The sequence below is a fragment of the Papio anubis genome, chromosome 1 (genome assembly GCF_008728515.1).
Source record: "Papio anubis isolate 15944 chromosome 1, Panubis1.0, whole genome shotgun sequence".
NCBI classification, from domain to species: Eukaryota; Metazoa; Chordata; class Mammalia; order Primates; family Cercopithecidae; genus Papio; species Papio anubis.
The window spans coordinates 60,036,233-60,048,505 of record NC_044976.1 but is presented as its reverse complement, the minus strand read 5'-3'; the positions used below and the strand labels follow the sequence as shown (position 1 = coordinate 60,048,505).

At 43.2% G+C, this 12,273-nt stretch overlaps 1 pseudogene across 1 annotated transcript; it reads right to left on the bottom strand.

Moving 5' to 3' along the window:
* Positions 1 to 6,760: 6,760 nt before the first annotated feature.
* Positions 6,761 to 11,906, bottom strand: LOC101025900 (annotated as a pseudogene). Its single transcript, XR_002521214.2, has 3 exons — positions 11,900 to 11,906; positions 9,974 to 10,080; positions 6,761 to 8,251 (listed from the first exon to the last, which is right to left on the bottom strand). The product of XR_002521214.2 is annotated as a sepiapterin reductase pseudogene (transcript).
* Positions 11,907 to 12,273: the final 367 nt, after the last annotated feature.

Below are 12,273 nucleotides of genomic sequence, written 5' to 3'. Positions count from 1 at the left end.
ACTACTAAAAATACAGAAGTAGCGGGGCATGGTAGTATATGCCTGTAATCCCAGCTACTTGGGAGGCTGAAGCAGAAGAATTGTTTCAACCCGGGAGGCGGAGGTTGCGGTGAGCTGAGATCGTGCCATTGCACTCTAGCCTGGGCAACGAGAGCGAAGTTCCGTCTCAAAAAAAAAAAAAAACAACAAAAACAAAACCCAAAACCCCCCAAAAACCAAATTTTTCTTGAAACAAACATTATCTCAGTATTCTGTAAAAATGTTGATGCATAATTTGTATTAGTCCATCTTGGATAATATGTGAGTTCTGTGCTAGCAAATTGTAACACAGCTTAGCATTGTGCTTCATGTTCTGCATATGAGATCTCACTGAAACCTCGCAAAAGTCCTAGAAGGTAGATAGTATTATTGACCCCATTTGTGGGAAAAGGGAAGCCAGACTTAATGACATCAAGTAACTTATATAATTAGTTAGAGGCTGAACTAGGAATCATCTCTTCTTCACCATTCCACAGCCAATAAATGAGCACTTCACTACTCTATAGTTTGGCAACTAGTGACTTAGATACTCCTCCAGGTGATTCAGGAAGAATATTATATATGCAGGAAAGGTGTCTAAAAAAAATCACTCTTAGTGTTAATAGATACAAGTTGAGAATAAAGCACCTGTAGAGGAAATCTGCAAAGAGCAGTGGGAAACTGAAGTCTTTTGGCTGCACTCCAATGGCGCAAATTGGCATTTGAGCATTTCCTCCATATTCCAAGATACAGGCAGCTGCATGTCAAACTCCTCCTTGGGATATCGGGATAGTTTTGAGCATTGTATGGTGGGTACTTTTTTTCTTCAAAACTAGCTCCTAAGCTTATTGCTGGATAATGTGGATATGCTGCCTTTTCTGCTAAACAAGCACCATAATGAGGATCCCACTGCAGGACACGTGTGCATGTGTGTAAGAGAAAGAGCAGTGAATCTTTACAGAGTGAGAACCGAAACAAAACCAAGGACAATGTCTAACCTTTGAAGAGTTTGCCACAGGGTCAGTACCATTTCTTTCATTTCTTTTCTATTTTACCACTTTCTGCGGCCCAGATCTTTTCTGAAGAGTTTCTATCAGCTTGGTGGACTCTTTATATTCCTTGATACAATGCACATTATCCTCTCTGCTGCATCTAATAGTAGATTTCTACTTTAATTTGTAGGTTACCAAGCAGTGTTGCCTTTAACCCTCATAACAGCTTAATGTGGTAGACAAAACCAAGGCCTAGAGAGATGAAAAAACTTGCTGATATGATCTGGCTCTGTCCCCACCCAAATCTCATCTTGAATTGTGGTTCCCATAACCCCCATGTGTTGTGGGAGGGACCCTGTGGGAGGTGGGATTTCCCATGCTGTTCTTGTGATAGTGAATAAGTCTCATGAGATCCGATGGTTTTATAAAGGGCAGTTCCCCCTGCACACGGTCTCTTGCCTTCTGCCATGTAAGTCATGACTTTCTTCTCCCTTTGCCTTCCACCATGATTGGGAGGCCTCCCAGCCATGTAGAACTGTGAGTCAATTTAAACCTCTTTCTTTTATCAATTAATCCAGTCTCGGGTATGTCTTTATTAGCAGCGTGAGAACAGACTAATACACTTGCTCAGCTAGTTCATGGTAGAACCAACTAGCTGCTGCTTTTTCTGATCTGCCTTATCAGTAATGTCAGTCCTGGGAAGGAGAGCACCATGGTTAGGAGTCAGAGTTTTTACTTTTTAATCACACTTTAGTATTATGACATCCTGTTTTCTTTTGGAGTCATTTAATTAGTTCTGGGACGGGAACTACATGCAGTGGTGGTGGTGTCGGGGAGAGGGTATACAGGAATCCAGGGCACAAGGTCTATGCCCAATGGTTTGCCTTCTTCACAGCACAGACCATCCAGACTAAAAGTGACAAATGGGCAGAATCTCATAAGTATTCCGGCTCTTCACTTCCCTAGTTTGATTACATTGTCCTGGATGGCATTTGGAACTCAGTTCAGGGTGCATATAGTTGAATTATGCAATTTGCTGATATGCAATTAACTGGAGTAGCAACACATTCAATCTAATGGGGGCCAGACAGAGACTGCATAATTCTTAGGAGCACAAGCTGATTATGCAGTTAAGTGATATGCACTTAAGAGAAGTGCACCACATCTATCTGATCCCATTTCTTCCAATAGATTCCTCGTGGCACTTTACCCCAGCCTTTCTGCTTTTATGGTCAAACATATCGTAATCTGTATCTACTTGAAATGAGAACCTTACAGTTCGTATGTAGATTTGGGATTCATTTCTTTTTTAAAAAAATCAATCTTTTAAAATCTTAATTCTTGGATACACAAATGGGTAGGCAAATGAGAAAAGAAAGGGGCAAATCTGGGGTTCAACATGTCTTGGTCTCAGGGATAGGAAACAACACTGGAATTGTACAATTTAGGATGCTTCATTTTTAGTTTCTTTCTTCCTTTTCTTTTCTTTTCTTTTTTTTTTTTTTTAGGTTAGGAGGTTGTTTCAAATGCAAACGTGAGGTGCATGAAAATATTTCTTTTTAAAAGCAAAGGACTTTGCACTCAGTATTTTTTAACTTGAAAATGGATATTATAGAAAGGCAGTCCTTTCATGAGAAACTTCAATTAAATGACAGTTCATTTAGGAGGGCCAGTTTTAAGTTACTCTTATAATGATGGATTGTTAATTTAATTTGGCAGGTTTTACTGTTTCACTGTATGCTTGCTGCATGCCCTGGATTGACCTAAATTCTTTGGGGGACCCCAAGAAATATAAAATATGGCTGCTTATCTTCAGCCTTCTTGGGAGGTCATGACCCATGCATACAAAGTAATTGAAGAACAATGAAACATAGCATATGATTAGGTGTCAAAATGGTTGTTAACGAGACTAAGAGGTAAAAGAAATCAGAGAAGGGGATAATGAACTGGGCTAGAGTTTTTCATCACTAAAGGGAGACAGGGAGAAGCAAGAGTTAGTACTTCACTTATATTAGATAGATCAAAACAACTCTGTAAGGGTATTACTATCCCCCATCTACAGATGAAAAAACTAAGGCCCAAGGATGTTAAGGAACTTGTACATGATCCACAGCTTAGTAGGAAATGGAGTCAGAATTTAGAATTAGGTTTGCCTGTCTCCATAATTCCTTTTTGGAGGTTTTAAGCAAGAGGCCATGGCAGATAGGCTGTAGAGGATTCAGACATCTGCCAGGAGAATTAACTGTGTGACCATCATGGTCCCACTCAGCCTTGGGGCCCTGTGGTCTGGAAAGATTTCAAGAAGCAGGTGGGAGTTGTGCTCTCAGTTTTGGGGGAACTCTTATCTAGGAGAAGAGATGCCAGCCTTGTAGATGCAGATTTTCCTGAGTTGAATAGATTTTTACAAGTTTAGCAAAATCAAATATGGTGATTGAGAAAAGAACAGAGTAACCCAGCATTTGTGACTGGTTTGGTGGGTCAACAAGACAGAATGACAAAGATTATTGTCATCAAATAGCCTTTCCCGAGAGGGCCACATAGTCATCAAATTCCCTTTCCCTAAAGGGAAATCTGCTCATGGCCCACCAGGAATGGGGAGCCAGATATGACTGGGGCCAGCTGGGACTGAATTGGTCCCTGTCTTTTAGATTTGCATCAAAAGCACTTGATACCCCTGCTCAGGATTTCACAAAACTGCAGTCAGATAGCCAGGGCTGTATTCTCATCTGGAAGCTTCACTGGGAAAGATGACTTTTAAGATTATTCAGATGATTGACAAAATTCAGTTCCTTGCAGCCATAAGACTCATGGTGGCCTACTTCTTCAGTGTCAGTATACTTTTGGAGAGCATTTTATAATTTGCAAATGCTTTTTCATTCTAATGTGAAGCACAGATATGCTCCTCCTACTCTCATTTAAGGAGTCCACCATTCAAACAGTTGCCCAAACTGAAATTCTGAAAGTGACACTTGATTCCTCTCAATTCCTCACTTCATTAGCAGGTCGTATGGGCTACACCTCCAGAATAAATCCTGACTCCAATAACTAGTTTCCACTTCATAGTCACTACCATTGACCAAGCCACCACCATCTTATCTAGCCTAATGCAACTACTTTCTTGCTTTGCTGTTGTTGTTTGTTCTTGTTTTTTCTTTAAAGACAGTGTCTTCCTCTGTCACCCAGGTTGGAGTGCAGTGGCACAATCACAGCTCACTGCAGCCCCAACTTCCCAGGCTCAAGCAATCTTCCCACCTTTGCCTCCCTTTGTAGCTGGGACCACAGATGCACACCACCACGCCTGACTACTTTTTTTAAGTTTCCGAAGAGATAGGGTCTCACTACGTTGCCCAGACTGGCCTTGACCTCCTGGGCTCAAGTAATCCAACAATCTCAGCCTCCCCAAATGCTTAGATTACAGGTATAAGTCGCTGCGCCCAGCCTGCAACCACCTCCTTACTGCTCTCCCCACTTTCCCTCTAGTCCCCGCAAATCCATTCTCCATACAGCAGCCAGGGAAGTGTATAAAATATGAAAATAAGATAATCACTTTGGCTGCGTGTGGTGGCCCGTGCCTGTAATTCCAGCACTTTGGAAGGCCGAGGCAGGTGGATCACCTGATGTCAGGAGTTCGAGACCAGCCTGGCCAACATAGTGAAACCCCATCTCTACTAAAAAAAAAAAAAAAAAAATACAAAAAATTAGCTGGGCATGATGTCAGGTGCCTGTAATCCCAGCTGCTCAAGGGGCTGAGACAGGAGAATAGCTTGAACTTAGGAGGCAGAGATTGCAGTGAGCCAAGGTCATGCCTGTGTGCTCCAGCCTGCGCAACAGAGCAAAACTTTGTCTCAAAAAAAAAAAAAAAAAAAATTATCACTTTCAAATTCAAAACCTTCCTCACAACTTATTGGGATTACAAAAATATCAAATTTCAGTTCCTTTGTGATCTGGTCCCTGCTTACTTCTGTGATTTTATCTTCTTCCACTCTCTCCCTTGGTCATCATGTTTTGGTCATGCTGGGTGCCTTCTGTTCCACAAATATAAGATGACCTGTCTGACTCACAATCTTTGCACTTACTCTTCTGTCCAACTGGAATTCACTGTCCCTAGACCTGCACATGGCTGGTTACTTTTCACTGTTCAGTTATCAGTTTGATGTCATCACTTTACAGAGAACATCTCTGGCTGCTTTTATGCAAAGTAACAACCAGCTCTCAACTTAAAATCGCCCTTCATCCCATCATTCAATTTCCTTTTTCTCATAGCACTTGTTACCGTCCAAAAATAACTTCTTCCTTCCTTCCCTTTCCCCTTTCCTCCTTCTCTTTCTGCCCCCGCTCTTTCTCTCCCCATTTACTTATATATCTATTTTCTTTTTCTTTCTTTCTCTTTTTTTTTTTTTTTTTGAGACGAAGTATCCCTCTTGTCGCCCAGGCTGGAGTGCAATGGCATGATCTCAGCTCACTGCAACCTCCACCTCCTGGGTTCAAGTGATTCTCCTGCCTCAGCCTCCTGAGGAGCTGGGATTACAGGCTCCTGCCACCACACTTGGCTAATTTATTTTTTAATTTTTTTATTTTTAGTAGAGACAGTGTTTCTCCATGTTGGCCAGGCTGGTCTCGAACTTCTGGCCTCAGGCTATCTGCCTGCCTTGGCCTCCCAAAGTGCTGGAATTACAGGTGTGAGCCACTGTGCCCTGCTTTTTTTTTTTTTTTTTTTTGAGACAGCATTTTGCTCTTCTCCAGGTTGGAGTGCAACGGCATGATCTCAGCTCACTGCAACCTCCGCCTCCCGGGTTCAAGCCATTCTCCTTCTCAGCCTCCCAAGTAGCTGGGATTACAGGCATGCACCACCACACCCGGCTAATTTTTTGTATTTTTGTGTTTTGTATTTTGTATTTTTGTATTTTGTATTTTTAGTAGAGATGGGGTTTCACCATGTTGGTCAGGCTGGTCTGGAACTCCACCCACCTCAGCCTCCCAAAGTGCTGGGATTACAGGCGTGAGCCACCATGCCCGGTGGCTATTTTTTACATGAATATTGCCTTGCCTTCTTTCTAGAATATATGCTCCATGAGGAACTTTCAGTACTGTGCCTGACACATAAGAGATATTTAGTAAGAACTTATGGGATAAATAAATGAGCCTTGTAAGGAGGACATTAAAGGGATTATTAATTTCCATTTTATTTAGAAATATTAGGCCACTTTCCCAAAGTCACAATATTGTCTGGTGTTTCCCCATGAGTCCTCTAAAGACTGGGACCATGTTTTCTACATTTTTGTTGCCCCAGCAGTCACTGGTATGTAGTGCCAAGGAAGAGGACAGAGCAGTAGTTAGTGAACTGGAATCTGACTGCTCTACTGTGTGTACCTTGGGCAGGTTATTAAACTTCTCCGTGTCACGATTTCTTCATACGTAAAAAGGGGATAAAAATAGTACTTGCCTTATAGGGTTATGAAAATCAATTCAATTCATACAGGTAAAACTTGTAGCTCAGGGGTTGACACACATGAAGGGCAGTAGATGTTCTTCATTCACTTTTGCCTCCCTTTTCTTTTTCTAGGCATTTAATTAATATTTGCGTTAAATTATTGACCTTTCTATGGTTTTCAAACTGTTTTAATGAGTCATCGTATTTCTTTTCAGTTTCTCTAATCCCAAGCAGGGCTTCCTTCTTGACTTCAGTCACTCACTCCATGAAAGGTAGCAATGTTGCCTTAACTGAAAAGGTTAGGTAACACTCTCCCTTCTTCTTCGTATCTGCCTTGGCCATGTACACAGACACCCAAGGGCCCCTTCTCCCAGCCTGGGGGAGGGGTGGTGGATTCTGGAGGAAGGAGACATCAGAGTGAGGACACAAAGTTCAACAGAAGGTGCTGCTCCCTTCAGCGAGGGACATCTGTGTGGGCGGGGACTTGTACCTTCTGCTCTTTCTCCCCGCCAGGCCATCTGCGAATCTGCATGTGTCCTCCTATTTGACTCAGGTCACTCTTCCCTCTCCCCATGGACTAGCTATGAGCAGGAGACACAACCTCCTCTCTGGTGTGTTTCAGCTTCTTTTCCTGCTCTTCCTATCCCTTAAATTCTATTCCTGTGCATAGAGACAGGGACACCCATAACCTCTCTCCTAAGCCTCCTCATAATCCAGGGTGCCAAGTCCAGACTCCCGATAACTAGTAAGGCCAGCGACCTGGAAGCTCATCACAGCAGGCGATGTGTGAGGGTAGGACCGTAGACATGAGTGTTTATCTGTGTAAGGCAGGACTGCCACCATGGGAGGGTGTGGGGAGCCACGGGGCTCTGGGGTGTGTCTGAAAGTGGGAGCAGAAAGGTTCAGGAAGCCAAACACATGGGTTTATTTATCGTAGAAATCCACGTGGTCTCCAGACTTGAACACCTCCTTTTGCAGCAAGCTCAGCCGTTTTTGGGCTGACACCCTGCAATCCACCAGCTCTCCCTTTGCCTTCAGCTCCTGCAGCCTTTTCGCATGTCTGGGTCCATGGAGGTCTACCGGGCTAACTGCTGGGGCACGTCTGTGTCGGGAGCACCTGGGGCCTAGTTCGGCACCCTCACTTTAGGTTCATCCGACGCCAGGACCTGGAACAGTATGTTACCAGCAGCCTTTCCCGCACAGTACAGCGCCCAGTCTTTGAAGGGCTGCAGGGCACAGAGGGTTGACATGTTAACCACAGTTCTGTTGAGGCCAAGACTGGTTGGGAAGGCCTTCAGGATGCTGAAAGTCCGGCAGAGAGAGCATGGAGGTCAAGTTCAGCGCCCAGTCTTTGTTCACTTGAGTGGAGTCACCCAGGTCCACGAAGCCTTTGGACACATCCCCAGGAGAGCCCGCGTTGTTGATGAACAGCAGTCGCTGCAGCCCCGCGGCCCTGGGGAGCTGACGCAGGGCACCAAGCAGCGGACTGCAAGCCAGCCTCGGCGCCCAGGTCTGCGCGCACCCGCACCACGTGCAAGCCAGACCGCCTGGCGCCCAGCTCGGCCTCCAGCTGCCACAGCGCATCGTCGTTGCGGGTGTTTAGGACTAGTACGGAGCTCGGCGACAGCAGCGAGGCCAGGAGGCCAGGGTCAGCACAAACACAGCACGTCCTAGGCCGCCCTCCATGCCGCAGTCCTCCCGGCTGGACTCGGACCCTCCCTTCTAGTACTCTGTGAGCCTCCTGATCATGAACTAAGTCCCTGATAAAGGGGGAAGGAGCCGCTAAGGCTGGATAAGGTTTTGTCTTCAACTATGAGCAGAAATATTTAATATTTCGGGCTTTAGTCATTTTCGGAGACTCCAGCTCCTTGCTCAATTTTTAGAATCCTTTTGTTTTTCTTTTCTTTTCTTTTTTTTTTTTTTTTTGAGACAGAGTCTCCATCTTGTAGCCCAGCCTGGAGTGCAATGGCGCGGATCTCGGCTCACTGCAACCTCCGCCTCCTGGGTTCAAGCAATTCTCCTGCCTCAGCCTCCTGAATAGCTGGGATTACAGGCGCGCGCTACCACACCTGGCTAATTTTTGTATTTTTACTAGAAACGGGGTTTCACCATGTTGATCAGGCTGGTCTCGAACTTCTGACCTCAGGTGATCCGCCCACCTCGGCCTCCGAAGGTGCTAGGATTACAGGCCTGAGCCACTGTGCCCGGCCAGGGCAATCCTTATTGTGCTTTCTTTAGAGATGGAAAGAATGCTCCCCTCTTTCCTTGTCTTTTATCTTAGCTCTTAGTAGGTGACTTTAAAATGCTAGTTTTATCTCCCATCTCCATGCCCCACCAAAAGGGCTAGGTTTGAATTTCACTTCAAAAGTAAGAGTCAAACGAATGCTAATAGCAGCTTTACTCATAATAGTCAAAGATTAGAAGCAACCAAAGTTTTACTTTGGTGAATGGATAAACTGTGCTCCTGGCCTAGCCACACAATAGACTACTCAACAAGAAAAAGGAATGAACTATCAAAGCACACAGCAACATGTGTGAATCTCGACGACATTATGCTGAGTGAAAGAAGTCACACACGGAAGAGTTCATACCATATGATTCTACTTATATGCAATGTTAAGAAAAATTTAATCTAGAGTGACAGACAACCGACCAGTGGTTGCCAGCGGCTAGGGTTGTGAGTGGGGATAGACAAGCACAAAGGAATGGTTTTGTTTTGTGATGGTGTCTCGCTCTGTCACCCAGGCTGGAGTGCAGTGGTGCAATCTTGGCTCACTGCAACCCCTGCCTCCTGGGTTCAAGCTATTCTTGTGCCTCAACCTCCCAAGTAGCTGAGATTACAGATGTGCACCACCACACCCAGCTGATTTTTGTATTCTTAGTAGAGACGAGGGTTCTCCACGTTGGCCAGGCTGATCTCAAACTCCTGACCTCAAGTGATCCACCTGCCTGGGCCTCCCAAAGTGCTGATATTACAGGCGTAGCCACCATACCTGGCCGTTTTTGTTTAATTTTAATTGTTTTTTCAATTTCACTGTGAGCAAAGCATGTTGACACAAAGGAATCTTTTTGGATGATGGAAATGTTTTATATCTTGATTATGGTGGTGGTTACATGGGTGTATTGCTTTGTCAAAAACCCATGGATGTGTACACTTAAAATGAGTTCGTGTTATTGTATGTAAACTACACCTCAGTGAACTTTGTTAGAAGAAAGAAGAATCAAGATAAAATGACAATACAGTTAAACCATACTTGACAGTTTCTGGTAATGGTGTTTTTTCTTTTTTATCCATCCTCTAAGGAAACAGTAATGACAAGAAAAACCTTTGTTGTACAGATATTCCAGTAAGGAGCATTGGCCACTCCTTGGAGTGAGGAGGAGTTGTAGAATGTTCTGCTTTCATGGTTTGGGAAGGAGAACATCTGCTGTGTCCCATCAGCTTTGTTCCTTTGTTCCAAAGGGTGTGGGGTGTGTTCTGTTACTTTATAAAGCTTGCTCAAGTTCTGCCTATCTTCTTTCACTACCTCACTTCCCCCTTGCGTTTTCTTCCTTTCTTTGTAATTCTTTGCCTGCCAAGTTCTATGAAGTTCTGAATCACAGAGAAGCAGATCACCTCACATTCATCTGAAAATCCAGCTTTAAACAGGAAAAGTAAGCAGGAAATTTTCAGGCAATCGTCTTGACCAAGTTGAAGTTCTGCTTTTTACTCTTTTCTCACCATCTGGATTTCTTTGAATAATTAAGGTTAATTTTTTATCACTCTCCTTGTCTGGCCCAGTGAAGAAACATGGTGAGTTTCTGAGAGTTTGGAGCTTGTAGATCAGAAAAATAATGTTTACAAAATATGTAAATACTTTGGAATCAGTTGTATTAAACAAATTTTTAAAAGAAATTATAATTTTTTTTCTTTCTTTTTGAATCTCGCTCTGTCACCGGGCTGGAGTGCAGTGGCGCCATCTCAGTTCACTGCAACCTCCGACTCCCTGGTTCAAGTGATTCTCCTACCTCAGTCTCCCGAGTAGCTGGGACTACAGGCACGTGCCACCACGCCCAGCTAATTTTTGTATTTTTGGTAGAGACACGGTTTCACCATGTGAGCCAGGATGGTCTCGATCTCCTGACCTCGTGGTCCGTCCGCCTTGGCATCCCAAAGTGCTGGAATTACAGGCGTGAGCCACTGTGCCCAGCCAAGGAATTATAAGAAATTTTCGTCAGCAAAAGATTGAAACAGTGCAGAACTTTATAGAGTAAAGTATGAAAACTGCCATGCTCGGAAATAACCATCTTAATTTTTTGATGAGTACCTTTCTTATTTATTCTCTATATGTTTGTCTTATGTCTTAAACATAAATATGCCATACTACAGGTACTGTTCTGCAACTTGCTTTTTTCAAATACCAATATTCTTTTTTTTTTTTTTTTGAGACGGAGTCTTGCTCTGTTGCCCAGGCTGGAGTGCAGTGGCGCGATCTCGGCTCACTGTAAGTGCCGTCTCCTGGGTTCACGCCATTCTCCTGCCTCAGCCTCCCAAGTAACTCGTACTACAGGTGCCCACCACCATGCCCGGCTAATTTTTTTTGTGTGTGTGTTTTTAGTGGAGACGGGATTTCACCATGTTAGCCAGGACAGTCTCCATCTCCTGACCTCGTGATCTGCCCGCCTCGGCCTTCCAAAGTGTTGGGATTACAGGTGTGAGCCACAACTACCAATATTCTTAGAAGTCTTTTCACATCTGTACATATATTACGTTAAAGCATATGAAATTGTTATTTATGTCAATAGCAGTAAAACATTGGCAGTTTCATATGATTAACTTAATACATCTACTCCAATATTTTAATGGCTATATTGTATTGTAAGGTATGGTTGTAGTCTAATTTTTAACAATTCCCCTGCTGATGGGCATTTAAGTTGTTTCTTCTTTATTTTGCTAAAATAAACAGAACTGTAATAAAACAGAAATATATGAATATATATGTATTTAGGTGTATATATATCTTTATATATATACCTTTGCATATATATGTATGTATCTTTATATATTATTCTATCTATCTATTTTTGCATATATATATCAGCATTTCTATAGAATAGATTGAGTAGACTCCTAGAAACATAACTGTGGGTCAAGGGGTTTACACATTTTACACTTTGATAATTATGACCAGTGTCCTCTAAAATGTCCCTAACAATTCATATCCCCAGAGTGTCCTTTCCACCAACACCCTCAATAATCTCATGGGTAAACTGATTTTTGAAGCGTTTCAAAATGAGTTATTTTATTCAGCAAAAGATGTAAGAAAGACCTCCTTATGTCCAGCTCTGTGCTTGGCCTGGGAAGTAAACATGTGTGTAATTAATGTGGTCACTGCCTTCACAGTGTGTTTATTCTGATTGGTGAGACAAGACTAATGCACACACAACACAGTTGCAATGATTTCAGTGTCATACTTACCAATCATCTCTAGCAAGATTAATTAAAAATATAACAACCGCTTACACTGAGGGTCCATGGAAATCAGACAGAACTGAGTGACACTGCGAGTTCCTTCACTTACTATGTGTATGACCCTGAGTTTCTTTATTTGTAAAATGGGGATAATAATAGTATTAGCTTGGTGCAAAAGTAATCACGGTTTTTGCCATTAATTTCAATGGCAAAACTGCGATTACTTTTGCACCAACCTAATAGTTTCTTCCTTTTTTTTTTTTTTTTTTGAGACGGAGTCTCGCTCTCTCACCCAGGCTGGAGTGCAGTGGCGTGATCTTGGCTCACTGCAACTTCCACCTCCCAGGTTCAAGTGATTCTCCTCTCCCAGCCTCCCAAGT